General features: G+C 37.0%; 1 long non-coding RNA gene across 14 annotated transcripts in view; it reads right to left on the bottom strand.

Annotated features, from left to right (window-relative positions):
• The window catches only part of LOC105305443, a 183,879-nt gene extending 160,066 nt beyond the window's left edge, over window positions 1-23,813 (bottom strand). For 5 of the 14 annotated variants that reach the window (XR_002777208.1, XR_002777200.1, XR_002777202.1 and 2 more), the window contains exons 1-3: window positions 23,603-23,813; window positions 21,374-21,472; window positions 19,022-19,107 (exon numbers count right to left, since the gene is read on the bottom strand). This is a non-coding gene — a long non-coding RNA (uncharacterized LOC105305443). The remainder of the gene's footprint in view (window positions 1-19,021; window positions 19,108-21,373; window positions 21,473-23,602) is intronic. The other 9 variants (XR_002777201.1, XR_002777207.1, XR_002777205.1 and 6 more) reach the window with 5 other exon arrangements.
• Window positions 23,814-24,019: the final 206 nt, after the last annotated feature.

The following is a 24,019-nucleotide window of genomic DNA, read 5'->3' on the forward strand; positions in this document are numbered from 1 at the left end:
AAAAAACATATCGAAAAACATAAAACTTGAATGGTGTTTTAAGAAACTGAATCATAATTAAAAACCTTCCCACAGTAAAAATTAAACTACTTGCCCAAATGGCTTCATCAACAAGCTCTACCAAAAATTCAAGGAGAAAATAATACGACAAAGACTTAAAAAAATAAATTATACAAATCCTACCATAGAACAGGAGCAAAGGGCCCTCTCTGTAGCTTGGAGTTTAAATTGAAACCAATACAAAACCACAACTAGAACTATACAAGAACTGAAAATGGTATACCAATCTCATTCATGATCATAAATGCAAAAAATATGAAAATATTAGCACATCAAATCCACATTATTTTTAAAGTATTACACACTGAAACTGAATTTAAATCAGAAATCCACACTTTGATCAAAGTTTCTTAAAAGTCAATCAATATAACTAACCATATTAATAGATTAAGAAAAGTCATATCCTCATCTCAGTATAGAAAAAGCAATATCAATTGATATTTTTAATCGATATTTTTTAAAAACTTAAGCCACAGAAGGGATATTAGTATTCTAAAATGATACATACTTAAAACCTATAATAAACATAATATTTAATGGTAAAACATCAAAAGCACTCCCTTTTAGTAAAGGGAATGAGATAGGATGCCCGCCATCATCTGTTTTACTTGAAAACTGCACTAGAGGTCTTGGCCATGACAATAAGGCAAAAAAAAAAAAAAAAAGATAAGGAAGACTGAAAAGAAAGACAATATTATTTACAGATAAGATTATATTCATAGAAAAATCAAGGGAATTACTATTACAATTTTAAAGAGTTTTTAAGTAAGATTGCTGAATATGTCAAAACAAAAATAAAATGTGTTTTTATACATCAGCAATTAGAAATAAAATTTTGAAAAATATACCACTTTGATAACATCAAAATATAACAAGTACATGGGAATAAATCTAACAAAATATGTATAAGATTGCTATGCAGGAAACCACGTTACTGAATATATTGAGTAAATAAAGCCAGATGCAAGGGTATATATACTATACTGATTAACCTTCTTACATACAGCTCAAAAACAGGCAAAACTACTCAATTCAGGGGTCAATAGTAAAATTAAAAAAGCAAAACAAGAAAGTAATTTTCATAAAGTCAGGATATTTCTGAGAGAAAAGGACAATGATTGGAAGAGAAAAGAGAGGGCTTCTGGGTTCCTGACACAATACTATCTATCTCTTGGCCTTGGTGGTAGTTAGATGGGTTCTCCTTTAAAGTATTGCTTTCAGCTGCACACTGCTAATACCACATTTCCACATCTATATTGCATTTCATAGATGTGCATACATACATGCATAAAAGGTTTTTTAAAACTCCCCAAGAAGCAGCTAAAAAGGAGGGGCAAATTCATACGGTAAATGGATCTTTAAGACACAAGGATAACTAATCTGGAACAATCACTTTGAAGAAATTTAGTATAATGTCATTATTTTACAGAGTACTAACAGACAATTTCCCCAGCAAGACATCTAAAAGCATGTGTTTAGGAGTCAGAAAACCTAGGTTTCAACCATAGCTCTACCACTTACAAGCACTGCAGTTTTGGAAGTTTTTTGTTGTTTTTTTTTTTAAGCTAAGTCTAGTTTTGTGTACTGCAAAATAAGAAGTCCACTTAACTCATGAGAATTAGAAAGAACGTATCTACAGTTTCTTGTCACATAATAGAAAGTCAGTAAATGGAAATTACTTTTGTAATTATCTTTGCTGTAACTGGAAGGTGGGCAATTCCCCCATTTTTATTCATTTTGTTTAGTCTTGAACAGACATATAAAGTTCTGAGGAAAGGCATTACCAGACATTCAGTTAATAAAAATTGACCACCAGACACTAACTATCTCACACTTGAAACCATTATCAGATGATAAGTGTTACAGAACTTACTAAATTATGTTTAAGAGTCAATAATTGACTTTAGTAGGCTATTCCAATAGTTCTTTTCTTAAAATTATAAGAGCCCCTTTTATATATATGTTAGATGACTGCAGTATAACTTTCACATAATAATAAAGAGTCTTCATAGACTGAGAACATTAAGGACATATGTCGCCTATCAATAATGATCATTCATTCACATTGGTCCAAATGTGTTCAAAATACACAGGTATTCACCGTAGCAACATGGGCTGCTCATGAGCTCATACTCTCGGTCCATCTAATTCCTACACATTCATAGCATAAGCAATCAAGGCCATGAATATCCACTCAATACAGGAGAAACAATGTGACAAAATGGAAAAAGAATGTGTTTAAGAGACAAATAGATCTGCTTGCAAATCCTGGCTCTGCCACCTCCTTATTAGGTATCGTCTTTAAGCCTCGGTGTCCTGAATTGTCCAAATGGAATAAATCTAATCTCACAGGATTTTTTTATGGAAATTCTTTACTGTAGAATGGTGGGGGCATCCTTCTCCTGAGAGAAGCCACCTCTTAACTCAGATATCCTATTCCTCCCTCACCAAATTGGGCCTAATTCATCACAAAGATGTCTCTTTGGTAAGTGTCTTAAATAAGATGGCTAATTTATGAGACATCAACTGAGGTATGTAGATTAGAATCCTGGAAACTCAGTGCTGGAAGGATCTCTGAGACTACAGATACTCAAGTCATAACCTGCTGCATCTACCTAAACTTACATTTTAAAAATCATTTTATAGCATCAGTACAACATACTTAGTTGTTAATGATTGGTTAAGGGTCTAGAATAGGAATTCTCAACCTGACTGCACATTACACTCTCATGGGTAGTTAGTTACACACATAGACACACACAGATACACACACACACACGTACCCATGCCCCACCTTGAATCAGTTGAATCAGAAATTTGAGGTGGAGTACAGGTGCCTTGATGCTGTAAAAACTTCTACAGGTGATTCTAATGTATCGCTAGGGTTAAGACCACCACAGTAGGAGATGGCAAAGAAACTGTCAGCACTTAATTATTAAAAAATGGCTTTAATAATTACATGGCCCTTTTTCTATTCCACTAAAAATGAAAACAGTCAAGTAAATAAAGGACAACCTAAAAGATTCAAGTTGCATTTAAAGAATTTCATGATCAAGAGAGTTATCTGATATAATGGAATTAAAAAGATACACAATGAACTTTTCTAGAATATTATATTTCATGTAAAGAATATATTTTAGTATTGTCATTCTAAGAAAAAAAAATGGAATGACATTGCTTTCTCTCAGGGCTTTGCACCTGCTCTTGTGATTTTATCCAAGCTAACCAGTGCATTAGGAAGTCACTCAAAATGTAATATTAAATTATTCCATATCATAAAGTATTCTTAATAAAAAGCAGTATCAGAAACACGACTTGTTTTTCTATAGTCTCCATTTTGTGCAGAATATATTTCTACCCAAGTTTCAGGGATTCTTGCTTTTATTTTCCAAATTTCTCCTACAGAAAATAAGTCGTTACTATAGTAATATTTATCCACGCTGATATTATTTCCCATTTGCTTATTCTAGGGCTTTTGTACATAGCAACCGCACGAATCTCTGCTGCAAGCTGCTCATAGCACTCAGATCCTTGGCAAGAATCCGAAATGAATATATCTTAAACTATGAGAACATTTAGCTGAATACCATAGTTTCAAATGTCTCTAAAGTGCTATTTGTGCTGAATCTATCCTAGATGTGTCAGTTCTCATAAGTAGTCCATATCTCTTTAACTTCATCCAGGTAGACTAATGAAAGATATAACAGAATAAGCTGGTTCTTAAGTTTGTTCATTATTACTGTATTCTGGATCTAAAGACATTAATTCTAAGCATGTATAGCTAAACAATTTGTTATTTAGTACACATGCATTTTTCTCTCCTGACAATAGTTGCAAACAAATGGTATAATCTTTATCTGGATTTTGAAAATGTTCTAGTCTTTCGTTAAGAACTTAGTTACTATGGTAGCTATCTGAATCAATGGAATATTGGTGGGCTGCTGTGCTGTCAACATATATTACCTAGAAATAACTTGTGTAAAGTAAAACAACGAATGTGATTCTTTGCATAGTTTCTCCTGTTTGTTGACTAATAAATGAGTGAAGGATTAACACCTATCTAAGTTAAATTCATCAGTTAAACCAGGGTCCAGATATAGAAAGGGCCTGAAAAGAGTACAATCTGAAATATTTTCAGTAATGAGGCTTACCAGAAATGAGAATTAGTTATACACATGCATACATACACAAAGAAAATATCTGAATATATACATAAACACGTATAGGTATATTATTTAAGTATATGTATATATAACCACATTAAAACAAAGTATGAAAAATATTTAACTAAAATGTAAATTAGGATAAAATCCCCAAAAGAGCCCTAATGAGTAATTTCTTTATCCTTTTTTAAGGTATACTCTAAGTCCATTTATAGTGGGAGGCAAAAGGATTAAGAATAAGAAAATGGGATTTTTTTCCCCAAATTTTATCTACCAGGAGGTTGTCCCAGTCGAATGATTCATGATCTCTTAGGTATATGATAAGGTTTCTCACTCTGAGCAGGGTTTCAGATCGGTCATCCAGTGGCTGATTCACTTTCCTGGATGACTAAACAGTACAGGAGTTTGTCAGTGAAGAGCCCACAGTCTACCACAAGGTGGCACCCCAGGGAAGGAAGAGCCCAAGGTTGGAGAGTTCCAAGAGGAAATATTCCTTAGACTGCATAAGGAGAAGTAGCACATATTAAAAACATAGTTTATTGATGAACTACTGCATTTGTGTAGTAAAGTCAGCATCTGATGATAGCATTATCTTCAGTACTTTGAAAGGATTAGTTGAAAGACTTAAAAAATAGGTCCAAAAAGTGGCAAAGTTAATTTAACCTGTGATCAGGGCCCTAAAACAAACATATTACTTGAAAGAAAATAAGTAAAAACCTAGCAAATGTTAGATTGATTCCTTTTTCCTATTTAAAACAAAATGAAGATTCTTCAGACACCTTTCTCAAGAATTTCAGACACATACAAAAATCTATCCATTATTGATACCAAGGGTTGACAAACTTTTTCATAGTGGGTCAGATAGTTAAACAGTTGAAGTTTTGCAGGGCATACTGTCACTCTGTCACTCTGCCACTGTATCGTGAAATCAGCCCTAGATAAGTAAAAGAATGAGCATGGCTGTGTTCCAATAAAACTTTATATACAAACACAGGCACATATTTGGCTCTACAGGCTGTAGTTTGCCCTAAAACCAGGTAAACATTTTACATTGGTTGGGTATCTAAGTTTGTAAAGGATTCTTAAACACCACTGTCATTCAGTGTTCATACCCTCCTTCTAGTCAGTTAGGTCTTTGGACACACTCTACACATAAGAAAACTCAAGAACAAGATTACTATCGAAGACTAGGGACAAGTAGCACAAAAGATTCTTTAGTTCAAGGATTACCATTTTGGTCCAAAGACTCTAAATGTTACATGTGAGTTTACTTGTAATACTTTGAGTTTGATCTCATAAATTCTAAAGTAAGACTTCTGAAATTCAAATAAACCAAACAAAATGTTGGGGGGATCAACAGCTTATAATCAAGATTAAACCTCCTAGGTAAAATGACTTTGTTTTTATTAGAATCGAGAAAAGAAAAAAAAATTCTAAATTATTACTGTTCTAACTATGCCTATTTTAAATACCTTATAAACTAAAAAAAAGATTTTTAAAAGTTCTACCTAAATATTATGAATGTTTTCATTATGGTCAAATTGAAAGGCAAATAATTTAAAAAGAAAACTTCTTTTAAAATAGCCTTTCTAAGAACCATCAATCAGTGCTGTTCAAATTTTAATGTACTTACAAATCCCCTGGGGATATTGTTGAAATGCAGAATCTGATTCAGTAGGTCTGAGATAGAGCCCATTTACATGAGAGCTTGCATTTCTATCAAGTTCTCAGGTGATGGGAATGCTGGATGGCCCTTGGACCACCCTTTAAATAACGGAAGTATATATAATCACCTGGGAAATGTTGGTTCCCACCCTTACTCTCCCCCTTGGGACTTGGGGCCAGGAATTTTAAATTGGCTCCCCAGTGACTGTATACTTTTCTAAGGGATTTAAGGAGAATCTAGAAATTAAGCCTATAACTAGAAAATATAGTGTTGTGTATATTTGAGTTAAAACCAAAGAAAATCAAGTTCCATCCAAGCAAGGGCACTAAAATATCAGTACCATGGCAAAATTGCATCTTTAAAGAGACCTAACATTTGCTGGCAGCCTTTTACATGTCAGGAAAAGTACAGCATGCTTTTGACATATAATTTCTTTTCATCTTTCCATTTCATAGGGAGGCACCCGAAGACAGAGCCTCTGCTCAAGGTCAGAATCTGAATTTAAAACTCACCTACCTGTCTGTATCTGCTAGTTTTATTTATTTAAATTTTTATGTTCTACCTCTAATCATCTTTTTCCCCTCCAGGTAGTAGGTGGGATCATTATTCCCAATACACCCCAATCTATATTTCTCCCAATCTATAATAAGATTACTTATCCCGTCAATCACCATGGGGAGAAGTGTACGTCTCCACTTAGTTGACTTTGGGTTTGGCTCTATGACACACTTTGACTAATGGAAATGTAAGCAGTTATGACGCCGACCACCTCCAAGTAGAGGTTTTAACCTGTGTTGCCTGGTTTGGATTGTGTTCCTGATCTCCAAGAGAACAGCATGTCCCAGATAGGAACTGTGCTTTCAGCATTACTTTTAATAATAATAAAAACATGGAAACAATCTATCGTCTACTAAAGATAATTAGAGACATGATATGAAAAAATAATGCAAAATTTTAAAAATATAATATGACTAGGATTACTGCTGTGGGAAACTGCAACATACATTACACACAGGAAAAAATTCACTGAAAGAAAATATGCCAAAATATAATCGAGATTTTGTTGGACTTAGGGTTAATTTTTGTCCTCGTCTCTATTTTCTACATGTCTATTATAATGTCATATTACTTCAATAAAATACAAATTAATCTCCAACTTTCAAATTTCAAGGCAAGACATTTTTGAAACAGTGTTAGACAGTATAAACCATGAACATGCCTTAAAAAAGTAAAAATGTCACACCTCAGATTTTTCATTTTATGTGCAATAAAACCAGTTTCGAGTTTCTGGGAGTGTAACCTTGTGTAAAGTAACTACTCTGTTTCCTCATCCATAAATGGATTTAATAATATCTACTTCTTGGGTTATTTAGCACATTAAATATGGTAACATATGTAAAGCACCTGACTCATATATTAAATAAAAGTACCTTTCTTTCACTACAGCTAATATCACAGAAAATTGACATAATTATATCTGATATAGAAGGAATTTGTCAATTAAGCATTAACCAAAGATAATATTCAAGGCAATATAAGACCCTCAGCAGTCCATGAACTTAACTATAAGGATATCCTACAGGACATACCACTCTTAAGGACCCCTGGGATTACACTGGGTCCACCCAGATAATCCAGGATAATCTATTTTAAAAGTCAGCTGAGTAGGGACTTTAATTCAATCTGCAATCTTAATTCCCATTTACTGTTTAACATGTTCACGGTTCCAGGGATTAAGACATAGACATCTTTGGTGGGCCATTATTCTGCCTAGTGCACTATGGTACTTCATGTAAAATAACTCAGTATTTAGTAAACTGGCTGATATCGAAGATTCACACAACAAAGTACAATGTGAAGCTCTCTTTTCTGATTTTATACTGATTTCCCTGTGGTTGACCTACATTCAGTCTCTTAATCAGAAAAGAACTTATGTAGAGGAAGTGCACCTGAATGTTCTTCATTTATTCAGCACTGACCGAGGGCCCTAGTGTGAGGGCCAAGTATGACAAAGAATCAACCACAGTCCCTGCCCTCGAAGTACTCACTCGACTGGGGGGGTTCAAGGAGTAAAACAAAATGAAATCCCAGTAACATTGAAATTAAGGTTACCAGAGGGACTTTTAAAGTTTTGTGGAGCTGCAGCTGAGGTGTCTAGTGAAGGTTTCACTAAGGAAGGCATTTGGGCTGAATGTTTAAGTAAAGAGAAGCAAGGGGCTGAAGGCATGGAGGCTCAGCATAGTGTGTCAAGAGTATGTGGAAACACACCCTCCTCCCCGGTTGATATGCATAGATACAGGAGAGTGGGTAGGTGACTACAAGTGGTTGCTGAATTCCACTGCATAAGAGCATCATTTAAAAAATTAGAAGGGGAGGAGGAAGCCAGCCTAGACATTGAGAAGGGATCATAGAGTCCAAAGAAAAAGTATTCAGAAGCTGGGCAGCAAGAGAGACCAGTAAACAAATTCCAACAAATGGGAAAGGGCAGAGAAGGGAACAGAGAGAGGCAGGGGAAGGAGAACGAAAGAAATAAATTTTCTGGGCTACCACCAGGCACCAGTCACCATGACTGTACAATTCTGTCTACGGAATACATGGAAAAAGCAGACACAGAAAGTAGAATGGTGGTTTCCAGGGGCTCGGGGGAGAGGGCAATGAGAAGTTATTGTTTAATAAGGATAGTGTTGGTTTTCCAAGATGAAAAGAGTTCTGAAGATGGATGGTGGTGATGGTTGCAATACAATGTTAATGTATTTAATACTACTGAACTGTATACATAAAAATGGTTAAAGACAGCAAATTTTAGGTTATGTGTATTTTACCACAATAAAAATAAATTTGAAGGAAAGGAAAAGGAATGAATGAAAGTTGAGAAAGTAGTGACTCTGCTTACCTCTTTCCAGTAGCCCAGTATTATAAAGAAGCAGTATGTCAGATTAAGTAAAAAAATATATATATATTCTACGACCTAAGCTTGAGTACCTTCATAAGCCAAGGAGAAGAACCAGCAGCAAGGGAAAGAAAAATAATACAGGACACAGAGAGGATAACTGCTAGAATAAATCCCAGAGGAGGCAAATGGGGTCAGAATCAAGAGCACATGTTGGGGCAGCTTTGGGGAAGAGGTGGAGGATATTCTTCTCTGGAGTGCGGAGAGGGCAAGCACCACCAGAATGAGAGTGGGGGCTGTGAAGTAGGAGAGAAGTGAAAGATGTCAGAGGGTTAGGGAGAAGGGAAATGGAGAATCTCAATGTTTTAAAGAAAAAGAAATCTTTATTTACTTTGGTCCTTAACCAAAATTGTATAAGTAATTGCACAAATCAGGGCTTAAACTGAGAATAGTTACTAGTCTTAGTTGTGGTTTTACCTTAAAGCAGCTCTGTAAATCAGTTAAACTTCCTAAACTGCATCTTTAAAAGGGGTGGATTTGTTAAAATAATCCCACTGTCCCTTTGAGCTCTACATTTCAGTAGCTTCAGGGGGAGAGCTTATACCTTAAATATAGTGTCAGCTTACCTACACAACTACTTACCCCCCCCCCAAAAAAAGTGAAGTGGGAACAAAAGTCAAGATGTATATAATTTAAATACCCTTGGGCTGTTTTCGCATCTCATTTTTGATAGTGACACACCACAACAGATGGTTACTGCTGACAAAGTCTGTATCATTACAGTCTTAATGATAATTGATGTTTTTACAGTTCTTTACTGTTTATAAAGGGCCTTCACACATGAATCATTTTAGTTGATCCTCAGAACAGCCCTGTGAAATAGGCATGGCTACTGTATTCTATCCATTTCCTAGTTGAGAAAACTAAAGCTTATAGAGGTTGATGATGTGTCCAAGGCCCCAAAGCAGATGAATCACAAACCTGGAACTTGAATCCCGAAATTTAGAACTCAAAACACTGTTTTAAAAAATTGTTTCTTAAACACTAACATACAGTATCTAAGATTTCCCATTTGGTGTCACACAGAAAATTTATTACTCAAAAGAAACTTTTAATTGATCCTGGCAATATAATTTATTGAAACTAAGTACAACCTTCATTTCTAAGTGATGAGTGATTAAAATCCAAAGGGCAGAGAGACAAAGGATCAGCATTCAACTATTTCAATGTCCTCATTCTGGGGATAAGAAAAAAGAAGGCTTTCTTGGGATAAATGGCTTGTAGGAGCGGAGGTAAAGCACACACTAGAACTCGGGGCTCCCACCAGCCCTGGGGTTCTTGGCAATGGCCAGGTCTTACACAGCTTCTGAGAAAAGTTAACAACGGAATTGCTCCTTAACCATTAAATGGTTCCAATTTAAATAATTTGAAGGATTTGTTCTCCGATTAACACGTGCAAACCATATGGATGCTGCCTATTAATGGTACCAGAATTCTCTGGAGCAAATTCTCCTCACAAATGGGAGGGTTTGTAATGACAGTCATGTCTCATTTTAGTACAAAAGAGAAGTAAATGTATCCAGTAAGGAACTCATCTGAGAGTTCTAAACCAACTGAAATTGCCTCAATTACCATCTTCTACCTACAAAGTGTTTTCTAGACAAATTAAAATTGAAAAACTGAAAAAAAAGCAATGAAAATATTTTGAAGAGGACCGTATTGTTTAAGTATTCCCATTTTCCTCCTTTAGAAATATTGTAATGGGTCAGCAGGTGCTTACCACCAAAATTACTTCTATCATGAAGTAGAAAAATGTTTAATGTTGAAGCAGAAGACTCCATGAAGAGAATAGATGAGGACATGAAAATGATATGTATTATGAAATTTCAGATTCCATCTTATTATGTTTTATGCAGAAAAAAAGTATGATGCTTCCATTAGACTATATGAACTCAAAGACAAGAATGTCAAAGGAAGGGAGACCCTCTGAGATGAGCAGATAATCATTTATTTTCTTTCCTCAGGCCACTTGGGAATATGGGGCTCATAATGAGACTTACCAAAAGAAAGGATTTCTATTGAGGAAAAGAAACTAACAAAGCTTTTTAATAAGCATGTAGAAGTGTATGTGACAGATGGGAAATACTTCCATTTGTTCAGTTCTGCAGCTGTGAGAAGGAGGCTGAGATATTAGGCTGAAAACTTCTAGAAGGCACAGTGAAGGCAGAGTTTCATGGTGTTAGGAATGCTGCCTCAAATACATAACCAGGTTTTTCCAGTACCAGGAATTCAAAATTAAGGGGACAGGAGGCTACACTCAAGATCTCCAAAAGGCAAAATTTAATCTCGAACAGTTTTTCAGGACTAAGATGACAAATATCCTTTAGGTTTTCAATCAAAGGCCCAGGAGAGCCATGTGTGAGGAGCACAGCCAACTACAGCCAAATTAAGTCTTCCTAAAATTGCAACCTGGCCTTGACTATCTCAATTCTTGATGGAGTAAGTGATCACTATATTTACCAAACAGAGGAAAAGGAGGATTTCCTCTCTGGAGAAAGATGTAATCTATAAGTAGTAAAATTGTTTAACACATAATATCTGATATAAAATAATTATTAGACATGACAAAAGTTACAAGAAAATGTAACCAATACTCAAGAGAAAAAAGACAATAGATGCAGACTCACAGATGATCCAGATTATTGGATTCAGTAAACAAGACCTTTAAAATAATAGACTAATTTGTTAAAGAAAATAATTGAAAAAGGGAAGAAATGGATGAAAAGATGGAGAATTTCAAAGAGACCTAGTATCTATATTAAAAGATCATATGGGCATCTAGAAAAATAAAATATCTGAAATTATGAAAAATATAGTATCTGAAATTAACTCATTAGATAGATTCAATAGCAGACTAGACAGAGCAAAAAGCAGAATTAGTAAACTTGAAAATAAAAGTCAATGGAAAACACCCATATTAAAACTCAAATAGAAAAAGGGAAAGAAAAAAAAGAACAGATTGTAAGAAACCTGGAAGGGTCGATCTCTTGACCACTTAACTGGAGCCAGAAAAAGTAAGAAACAGAAAAGGGTAGATAGAAGCAATATTTGAAGAGACAATGGCTGAGAATGTTCCAATCCTGATGAAAGGCATCAACCTTCAAATTCATAAAGCTCAACAGACCAAAGTAGGATGAATATTAGAAAAATCACACTTGGACTTGTGAATTTCAAATGCTTAGTACAAAATATGGCAAGCACTGAGAAAATCATGTAGTATCCCCCAATACAAGTTAGCCTTCCCATTCTTGAAGAGGTTATGATAAGGACAGTGGGGGGCGCCCAAACCATCCTAACTCAACAATAAAGTTTACATTCTTTAGTAGGGTTGTAATCACTCTACTTGTGACCAAGTACAGGAAAACCCTGCAATAACAAATTTGAATATATTATTATGGATGATTGCCTACTAGTTTCCACCTGGCCACTGATATCATTTCACTAATCTTATAATAAATAATGTTACTCCACATTTTAAGAAATTGAAAAATTTTAATCTCAATATGAGTTTTATAGTAGAGTTTACTGAAATCAGGAGAAAAAAATACAACCAAGAAGATGAGACTTTAGCGATAAATATTCCGACAAAACTGAAGCCCAGAGCAGTAAGAACGATGTGCCCAGCAAAATAGCTATTTAGAAGCCAACTGAGAATCAGAACAGCTGCCTCCTGACTTCTAGCCCAGCCTTCTGATTCCAACATCAGGCCAGTCTTAAGGTCAAATCCAATCCAAGGTTAAAGCTCTTGGTGAATTATTTTGACTTTTATGAATATATATATTTTGATTGATAGTAATGAGAAATCATTGCTAGTAATGCAAACAAAATACAGTACACTAGGTACTCATTCATTCTAACCACACAGATATGGAAACCCAGTGTCATCACTGATCACTGGGAAGGGCCCCTACACACACACACACACACACACACACACACACACACACACACACACACACACACTGTGACTACACCTGATGTTCACAGGCAGAGCAGAAACACATGTCAAAGATGCAGAGAAAGATGTGGCCAGGGGCTATCACTTAAGCCCCAAGAGTCAGGTTATTTCTGTGAGTCTCAAGGCCTTTCTTCATTAATGGAAGTAAGAATATGCATAGTATCATCATACACAATGATAACTAAAAGAAAAGATCCCATACACAATGATAACTAAAAGAAAAGATCCCACATTGCCACCATGAAAAGATCGCACATTGCCACCAATAGCCAATCCTCTGCATAGATTCTTTATCACTCGGGTACCGGGTGTCTCCCTCAAGGCCCATGGCTTTTTACTCTCCAAAGCTGTTTTAAGGAAAAATATCATCTGTTCTTTCTCCTACAAAAATCTGGGGCATCATGATGGCTAAAACAGCTATAGCTCTTTCTCTCTATGAAATTACTTAAGACTCCATTGTTTTCCTCCCTTATATTTTCCTGCTCAAATACCTGCCATGTTTTATTTTTGTTTTCATTGCCCAAACACAGTCCCAGACCCTCTAGCATACACAGCTGGGCTAACCGGCCAGGCAAAGCAGCCTCTGCAGCCCCAAATCTTAACCTCTATGCCCGAGCCTTCCTTCAGAAGACTTAAAATACTGACAATGGCACAACAATAAGAAAATTTTGTTATCTTAATCAGGAACAAATACATAATATTTACAAAATATTTTAAACATTTTAATCACTTTAAACATTTTCCAATGTGGAGATTAGTATTCAAACAGGGGAGTGACTGCTTCTATCTAGTCCATCTTAAATGTGTGTTTTTAAATCCCCATTTAAAAGTCCAGCATGCCCACTAACACCAGTCAATGTGGCACCTTGAATTCATTAGTTCGCTATATCACAACCTTCCTCAGTGTAAATATTTCTTCTTAGTCATTGTCCTACAGAATTCAAGCCACTGTCCTACATGGCTATTTCAATAAACATCGGCTCTATAGTTACTTATGATTTTCATATTTGCTAGTATTTTAACCTTATGAAGGAGGATGTCTAAGTTCTTTTTCTCTCTTTCTACATAGTGGGGTACATATAAACTACGAATTTATACATCAGTATACTATAACTTAGGATGGAGAATTCACATTATACAACATGTTGGGAATATAATCCATAAAATATTTTACACTTGTCTATAATATCAAACTAGCACTTTTAGAAAAACAAAACATGACTACCTATAAATGCTATCTCAACTACTATTCTATTTTAATGTTAAAATTGATTTGAGAAATTGCTATGGGATAAAAATACTGATTTTCTAACTCAAAATTGTCATGGTCTTCTAAAAATATTTAACTATTGCCATTTGAATTTATGCTGTCATTTTAAATGAACAGCAAATGCAATATAGAGATTCAATTAGAAACCAATCTGTAGAGTACAGCAAGATATGAACTAAATCTTTTGTTCTCTGAAAATAAAAGGAAAAATAAGGCATAAGAAAAAATTTCAAGATGTTTTTAAAATAAGTGCAAGTTCTATTTTCACCCATAAATAGTAGCAAATCTGTTATTCTGACAGGATTGCTCAAGTTGTGGATTCTTCATGCCTGTGTTGGAGACCAATCTGGAAGTGGACCAAGGCAGAAGGGAAACACGAGAGATCATTAAGAGGTCACAAGGGGTCTTAAAGCCCTTTAAGTGCCTCCTATTTTATGCTTTTTGGTCACTTCAGTTTATCATGATCTCTAAGATTAGTAGAAATGGGCTCTAATGATGTAAAATTTATGTTTTCCTTAACTACTTCTAACAGCTCTACTGAAACTTACAGATGTTTACTAAAACCAAGTTCTGGATAAAACTCAAACCTATCCATGGTTATTATACTATCTCTGGAAAAATGGGGTCACTTTATGTATGTTTCAACTAAGTGTATTTTACTAACATATACTTCAATTCAATATATATTTCAACTAAATTTCTACATGTCTATTACAACAATACTTCCTCCTAATGTACTCTAGTGCTTAAAAATGATCTTTTAATAGGTAATAAATCGAAAACATTTAAATTCATGCTTCTACTCCGGATAGTTTATAACAGCTGTAAAAGCACATTCAGATTGTGTAAACTACTACTGTTTCTCAGTAAGAGGATATCTTCAATTATCACACATGATGAGGGAAAACACAGATAAACAGCCCCAAACAGATCTCTTCATTTCTTGACATTCTCCTTTCCCAAAAAGGCCTTTTAAATTGGATGCGAGACAAATCAATACCAAATACTCAAGAGTGCTCCATAATGATAAGGTCCCCAATGCCCAAGGGTGTCCACAGCAGCTTCCAGAGTGAAGGAAAGAAATATTTCTCCTTTCTCCCCATCCGAGAACATCAAAGCCAAAAAAAGAAACTGGAGTTGTCTTAAATATGCTTTGGATAAAAGGGAAGGACATGGAACTTGAGGTGAGGGCCAAAGGAGGATGTTAAGAACCATGGGGCTGCCATAGTTGGGTTCATCTTAGATGTAATTAGGTACAATTAGTCAGTCATAACTATCCTCCCAGCTTGTGACCTAAGTGGAATTAACCCTCTGGACCAAGCCTGGCCTAATCTCATATTCCTGTTCCTAGGTAAATGTAATAGATTACTTGTAAACATGGCTGTAATTATTCTTCTGTCTGTGCTCCTTGTAACATGACTACAGCTCCCATCTTCAAGATAAAGGAAATCTATTTCCTCACCTCCTGAACCAGGGCTGGCTTTGTGACTTGTTTTAGCTAACAGAATTCAAAGAAAGTAACATTGTGCCAGTTGCAAGCCTAGCCCTCAAGGGGCCTTGCATGCCTCCCCATTCTCTCTTAGAACTCCGCTATCTATTGCGTGAACAAGCCTGGGCCAGCCTGGTTAATGATTAGAAACCATTTGGAGAGGAGCTGAGGCCATCCTAAATGAGCCAGCCCCAAAACCACACAGCAGAAATTCTTCCCAGATTCAAAAAACTGCCCAGCTGAGTCCTGCCCAAATTGCCAATTCACAGAACCAAGAGCTAACTAAATGCTGGTTGTTTTAAAGCACTAACCAAACTGATATTGCAGTAGTTTGTTAAGCAGCAAAAACCAACTGATATAGTAAGGAACTAATTCTTCATGAATTAATACACAATAGTGCCTGCAATTATGGAGTCATCTCTTCTAACTACACTAAAAGAAGTATGAATAAGGTCTACTTACTCAAAGAAGAGGTCACATTTGAACTGGTTTTTAAAGAAAAAAATATAAAGTCACCAATGAACAGGAATGGACATCAGAAGCAGAAAAAACAGCATGTGCAAAAGTAGATGCAGGAAAGAACTCAAGGAATGTCCTAGGAATGGAAAATAGTTTAGGACAGATGGTGTGTGGGGAAGAAATGGCAGATGATGGAACAGAAAAAGCAGGTTGAAGACAAATAATGAAGGGTGTCATACTGTAAATCATACTAAATGATTTGAATGCCTCTTGTAGGCCGAGAGCTACAAATCATTTTTAAGTAGGAAATGACATGATTAAATCTATATTTTAAGAAAAGAAAACTGATGACAAGTGGAGGATTAGAGGCAAGAGTTTAAGAATCAGAGAGATCAGTTAGGAGGCTATGGCTACAATTGTAAAGGGAACCGAACTATGCATTAGTGCAAATGGAAGAAAGAGGCATTTGAAAGATGTTTCAGTGACAGGAGACCCAGCAGCCTTGACAACCAACTAAATATGGGCTGTGAGGGTCATATAAGTTATGTGGGAGGATCAGGGACAGTGACAAGATTTCTACTCTGGGATGCCAGATTAATCGCAGATGTATTAAGGCAGAAAAGCAAAGGAGCAGACTGGTGAGGAACATGTTTTTTTTTGTAGTTCGTTTTTTTTTATAAAGGCACCTGTGAGATATCCAGTGGGATATGTCCAGGAGATAGATAAGGATACAGATCTGGGCATTATGTTAAGGGACAGGTGGTGGGAGCATGAGATAAAGACCTGAGGAGTCTTTAGAACACAGGGCAGAGGGAGAAGGACAGCTCAAGACATGAAAGTGAATATGAACACAGGGCATCCAGAAAAAAGATGTAATAGAGAAGAGAAAGCTAATAAATGGCAGAATCCTGAGGGACATTGATATTCAAAGGCAAAGGAAAGAAGTAGCACCAAATAGCAGGAACCCCTCCTTGGGGATGGAAGAGGGGAGGGGAAGGATAAGGATGATTCAGCATGTGTAGATTATGAATTAAGGAAACATGGACGCCCATACATTTTGCCACTTTCTTCTAGCCAAGTCATCACCTGAATCTTCCCTGGGCCTACTCTAGAGGGGCCCTCTGAGGACATAATCAGTATTAGGGGGGAGACAGTGACAGGGGCCACTTGAGTAACAGCATCTGTGTCCATGTATCTTATTGAAAAACCCACTTTTTCAAACCCTTCCTCTGGCACCTGCTACAGCAAAGAACATCCCCAACGTTCATAAGGCACTTATTTGAAATATGTTAATACTAAATTTACTGCATCTTCCAAACAGATTGCCTTTACATATTTTCAGTAACTTAAAAGGACATTTTAAAAAATAATCCCAAAGTAGGCAAAGATTTCATAAATAAATCACAAAAAGCAATAGCCATAAAAGAAAAAAAAGTGATAATTGGACTTCATTAAAAATCATCTAAGATACCATGAGACAGTGAAAAGGCAAATCACAAACGGGGAAATTATTTGTAACACATATACGACAAAGTACTCATGTGGAATATAAAAGAACTCTGACAAAGAAATTTTAAAAAACAATCCAACTCAAAAATGGGCGAAGGATTTTAACAGGAATTTGGCAAGAAAATATCCAAATGCCAATAAGCTTGTGAAATGTCATTAACAATATTATGCACCAGGAAATGAATTAAAACCATAAGGACCACCCATATCCATTAGGATGGCTACTGTTAAAAAGGAAAAAAAAAAAAACAGAAAATAACCAGTGTTGGCAAGGATATGGATAAACTAAAACGTCTGTACTTTCTTGAGAATATAAAATGGTGCAGCAGCTTTGGAAAACATTATGGTGGTCCCTCGACAAATTAAAATAGAATTACCATATAATCCAGCAATTCTACTTCTGTGTATGTACCTCCCCCTCAAATTAAAAGCAGTCCTGAAGAAATATTTGTACATCCATGTTCATAGCAGTAATTATTCACAATGGCAAAAAGGTGGCAGCAACCCAAGTGTCCACCAACAAATGGATAAACAAAATGTGGCATATGCATATTATGGAATGTTATTCAGCCTAAAAAGGAAGGACATTTTGACACATGCTACAGCTAGAATATAGATGAATCTTATGGACATTATGCTAAGTGAAATAAGCTGGTTACAAAATAACAAATATTCTATGGTTCTACTGGTATGAAATACTTAAAGTTAAATTCATACAGACAGAAAGCAGAATGGTGATTCCCAGGGGCTGGAAGACAGAATGGAAATTTATTGTTTCATGGGTAGTTACAGTTTTCCAAGATGAAAAGAGTTCTGGAGATGGATGGTGATGGTTACACAACAATGTGGATATACTTAAAACCATTAACAGTACATTTAAAAATGGTTATGATGGTAAATTTTATATTTTGTATATTTTACCACACAAAATTTTAAATTTAAAAAAACTCACAAGGAAATGCCACTACGCCCCTCCCACAAACAGCTAAAATTAAAGACTGACAAAACCAAGTGTTAATAAAAATGTAGAGCAACTGAAACTCTTGTACACTACTCGTGGAATTTAAATTGATACAATCACTTTGGAAAACTGGTAATATCTACTAAAGCTACTTGTAAGGCTACTCTATGATCCTGTGATTTCATTCTTAGGTATATGCTCAAGAGAAATGAGTGAGTATATGCACCAAAAAAAAAAAAAAAAACAAGCAAGAATATTCACAGCTGCTTTATTCATACTGGCCACCTTGGCAATAATATAAAGACCCAACAGGAAAATAGATAAGTTGTGATATACCCATACAATGGAGTTACTACTCAACAACAGAAAAGAATGAAGTACAAACATGGATGAATCTCATAGACATTATATTATGCAAAAGATATATACAAGAGTCCCTTTTATGATACTATTCATATGAAGCTTAATAGCAAACGAAACTAGCAGATAAAGTTTTTAAAAATTACAGTGTGAAAAAAGAATCATAATATGATTACCTTTAGGTTGAAAATAGGATGAAAACTGACCAGAAGGGGAAAGAGGAAGAAATCTTCTGGGGCGCTGGAAATGTTCTGTATGTTGACTTGGTGGTGATCACATCGGTGTATACACATGTAAAAATTCATTGAGCAGTACTTTTGATTAATGCATTTTACACTTTTTCGTATGTACGTTATACTTCAAAAATAATATATCTCTAAAGCACCTTATGTCTTTATAATGAGAATGCTGTAACTCGAAAATAGGAAATAAAATCTCAACCATGCTCTTTTATTTTCTGACATAGAAAATTATACCCCATTCCTCTTAGATACACTGTGGGATTAGTTATTTCCCAGTTTTCTGAGTCAGATAACGAATCTAAGTCCCATGCAGTGCAAACTTACATGTTTCTTTGTCTTTTTTCTGTCACTTTTAGTACAGTTGACATTCAATATTATTTTATATTAGTTTCAAGTGTATAGCATAGTGGTTAGACATTTATATAACTTCAAAGTGATCACCTGATAAATCTAGTACCAACCTGGCATCATACATTGTTATTACAATATTATTGACTATATTCCTATGCTGTACTTTACATCCCCATGGCTATTTCATAACTACCAATTTGCGCTTCTTAATCTCTTCACCTTTTTCACTCAGTCCCCCAAACCCTCTCCCCATCTGGCAATCACCAGTTTGTTCTCTGTATCTATGAGTCTGTTTTCTTTTAGTTTCTTCATTTACTTTGTTCTTTAGATTCCATGCATAAGTGAAATCGCATAGTATTTATCTTTGACTTATTTCACTTAGCATAATAGTATGGCAGGTCCTCAAAAAATTAAAAATAGAACTACCTTATGACCCAGAAATACCTGAAGAAATTCAAAACGTTAAATCAAAAATATATATGCACTCGTTTGTTCATTGTAGCATTATTTACGATAGAAACTTTCAGTCTTTAGTTGAGTCTATACTTTGAGCCAGAGTTCTCAATTTGCTTTCTACTGGTTAGGTGTTCAATTTCATCTTTTTTTTAAAGCTTCAAGAATGCCATCTGATTTTTACATTCTCATTGGTAAGAGCTAAACAAATCTTTCCTCAGCTGTAAATACAGAATGTCAAAAATCACAAGATATCACATTCTGACACTGTAATAAATGCATATAACCCTTGAATAAAGAGAAAGTTTCATTCTCCCTAACAGCCATTTTGATGCTTGATCCTTTACAGCCTGAGACAACAGCATTAGCTATACCTCCCCCTACCCATTCTAAGGAAGGAAAATAAAAATCCACAAAAGTAACTATTTTTCCTCTTCTGGCTTCTTCTAAATAACAGTGTGCTGCTGCCCAGTTGTTAAAAGGGGGTCTTAATATTACCATAACTTTGTATAGTGACAGATGATTACTAGACTTATTCTGGTGATCACATCATAAGGAATATTAACACTGAATCTAATATGTTGTAAACCTGAAACTAATATTGTATGTCAACCATAATTTTAAAGGGCCTTAATATGCAAAATATTACATTTTAATGATAATCAAAGGCAAATTCTTTTGAATTGTGTCACACTGAAAAACTTTTCAACCTTGATTGTCTTTGATCCTATATTAAGCCTGTCATTAGTTCAGTCAAGTGGGTGAATTATGAAGGTACCTCTTATATGTTGGGCTTAGAAAAGCAGCAAGGTAGGAGGGAAAAAATGACAAGATAATTAAAAACAAAAGAGCTGGTGTAAAAGCCACCTAATGCATCAGTATTCCGATGAGTGAGATGGCAAGTCAAGAGTGAGATGGCAAGTCAACAGTGAGATGCAGTTTTTATAAAAAACAGATACTGTTATGTTGGCTCAACTGGGTGACTATTAACAGTGTTCCAAATGAAATTATTCAGGACAATTGGCAGTTCTTATACGGCTTTAGGAAAATTTTGTATGTGTTCCTAATGATTTATTTATTTATTTGTTTATTTATTATTTTTTATTTATTTATTTTTATTAAATTTATGGGGATGACATTGGTAATAAAACTACATAGGTTTCAAGTGTAATTCAATAATACATCATCTGTATATAGCATTGTGTTCACCACCCGAAATTTTTAAAAGTATCAAGCAATACCTAGGTTAAATGCAAAGCCACATGGTCACAATAGAATAATGCTTCCTTTTTAGAGCAGTAACAAGTAATGCAATGATGACATGCAGTATTTTTATTTAAATACATTGTCTGAAATAGAATACACTTTTTTCCTTTGAGAACACCTCAAATATCTTTCATTTCATAAAAGTCTATATAAAAGTCAAGATATTGGAATGCAATAATTATAAAGCTGGAGAGGTGGCTTAATTATTTTACATACCTGTGGTTTTTCAGATTCCTATGCTTGCTTACTCATGTACATTCACTCATTTTTCAGAAACCACTTCTACAAGCTCCGTTTTGGCTTCTACACTGCCACCTATAGACATAAAAGGGAAGTAAACCATGTATGATTCATCAACCATTCATCTTTTCTAGGCATCTAACCGGGACAAGTGGGGGGAAAGTGGCAAAATATTTGTTCCAAGTAGTGTTCTTTCTCCTGTGTGGAAAATATGTAAGGAGCCCCTCTACCCCAGTGGTTTGAAAAGTTATTTAGAAATCAAAACGTACTTGTCTCAGATCAACACCACTCTGTTCGGTTTATTAAACAGATGGGGTCACAGAACCCATCTGCATGCCAACCATTTCAAGACCTGTTGTTTAAAATTAGAAGATAACTTGACCACTTTGTTAATTGAGTAATCAAGAATTCTATAAATTAACACAAAGAGAGATGAAGAGATGCAGGCAAAGGTTATTTTGTCACGTGGTTGTAAAACGTCAATTTAAAATATTAATTCTAACATGAACCAGAGCTTTGTCCAATATAAACAGCTGTTACATGGGGTATTTTCATCATACTGCCCTATTCCTAATTCGAATGAGAATGAGGAGTGCTCAAAGGTGTTTCTGACACCCTACAGATTTTAATACAGGTAGGTCTTTTTTTCTTTAAAAAAAATCAGATGAATAAAAATAAATCCATGAGCAAAACAAACTATGAATAAAGATCTATGAGCAACTATCAGTGAGTCAAAAGCAGTCATGAGATGAGGAGTATGTGTGTGCGCGCGTGTGTGCGCGTGTGTGCGCGTGTGTGCGCGCGCGCGCGCAAGAGAAATACACAGATCTGAGAGAGGAAGAGAAAAAGAGACAGAGACTGAGATCTGGAGTTAATTTAGAACAACAGACCCAACCAAGATGTGTGTGCGGGGGGAGGCCGTATGAGTTTGTGGGTGTGCAAGAGAGAGAAGAGAGACAGAGACATGGTGTGCGCGCGCGCGCCGGGATGAGACAGAGACAGAGAGACAGGCAGACCACACCACTAGGATGTGAGTGTGTGGGGGGGCGGGGGCGGGAGAGATAGAAACAGAGAGAAGACAGAGGCATAGAGACAGGCACTGAAATTCCAGAGTTAATTGAGAATAAGACTGTGCTGCACAGCTTTTTACCTCCTCCAAGTCCCATAGCCTACAAAGAATAATGCCCCAGCTCCAGCACCTTAAGCCAAAGACACGTGCACCACCCCTAACCTACCCCACCCCACCCCCACCCACTAGGTGAGATAGGGCCAGAAGCCACTCAACTAGCAAGCCCGGGAAACTCGCTACTCCGCAAACCCGGCGGCCTTTTAATTCCCACCAGAGATCCGTCCCCACTTACCGGTAATTTACTTTAACGCCCGAAAGACTGGTTTGGTTTAAGGAACTGCAGCAAATCCAAGAAAAATCAAATCTCCTGGAGCCACTCTCCTTTCTCCCTAGGACGAACATTCATACACACTCACACTCTCCCTTCCTTCTCAACCCCGAATATGCGCTGGGCCATCTCAAGAGGCTATTTTGGAGGCCCGCCAGCAACCATTCCTGCTCCCACGTGTCTCCATTAAACCCTCGTCCAAACGTGCACAAGGCGCCAAGTGCATGTGCACATTCAGCCATCAGAAATAAGTTCAGCAAACCCTTTCCAACCCCCCAACCCCCACTCTGGCCCTGAAGCGACAGGGAGGAACGGAATCAGGCACCGGACCCCCGGCAGACAATACTCCAGTAACTCTTGCCTTCCTCGTACACAACCCGCTGATCCTACCACCACTATGTCTCCTCTCAAGGTTCCTACAGTTTCGAGGGCCCAGAGCAAGGGGCATCCTGATGGTTGCTGGGTGCGGATTGTTAAGATGGGGGCGAACTGCAAACACCACCAAGATTGCGGGCGGGGGGAAGAGGTCGCAGTCCTTCAAAGCCGCTCGGGTGCTTAGCTCGTCAGAAAAAAGGTGGGGATGGGGACAGTGAGACCCGAGGGAGAAAATCCTGAAGGAGGCAGCTTTTCCGCACCTCTTTCCCACCTAGCACAGCGCGCGCGCACAAACGTGCACACCAAGGGGCCGTGCACCTTCCTCTAGTTCCCAGACCTGCCCAGCCCTCGTCCGCGAGCTCAGTAGACTGGGAGGGCATAGGGCACGCTGCGGACCGGGACCGGGCAGAACACCGCATTCGGGGGTGCCCACCTGCGCGCAAGGTCGCTGTTGCGGACCATGCGCCCGCTGGCTTCGCCATCTCCGCTGCAGAAGGAGGTGGCAGCGGCCTGACCTCTGGGCTCCAAGCATCTCCTCGCTCCCCGGCAGCAGCAGTCTTCGCTTCCTTTCCTCCTTGCAAGTGAGTCACCCACCTAGCCCGCAGGTTCTGCCGCCGTCCCTCTGCCCGCCAGAGCCTAAGCTGTCCTCCCCGCCCCTTTCCCGCCGGCCCGCGCAGCGCCCCGCCCCCTGCCCGCCCATCCTAGCCCGGGCCCAGCGGGGGCTGCGGGCCCAGCGCAGCATGTAGCAGATCTCCAGTCCTAAGCGCAAGAGTTGGGGGGCGGGGCTGTTCCACCTCGACCCTGCGCTCCTAACCGGTTCCCCTCTCCCCCAGCCAGCCGCAGCCGCCAG

The sequence above is a fragment of the Pteropus vampyrus genome, unplaced genomic scaffold (assembly GCF_000151845.1).
Source record: "Pteropus vampyrus isolate Shadow unplaced genomic scaffold, Pvam_2.0 Scaffold387, whole genome shotgun sequence".
Classification (NCBI taxonomy): domain Eukaryota; kingdom Metazoa; phylum Chordata; class Mammalia; order Chiroptera; family Pteropodidae; genus Pteropus; species Pteropus vampyrus.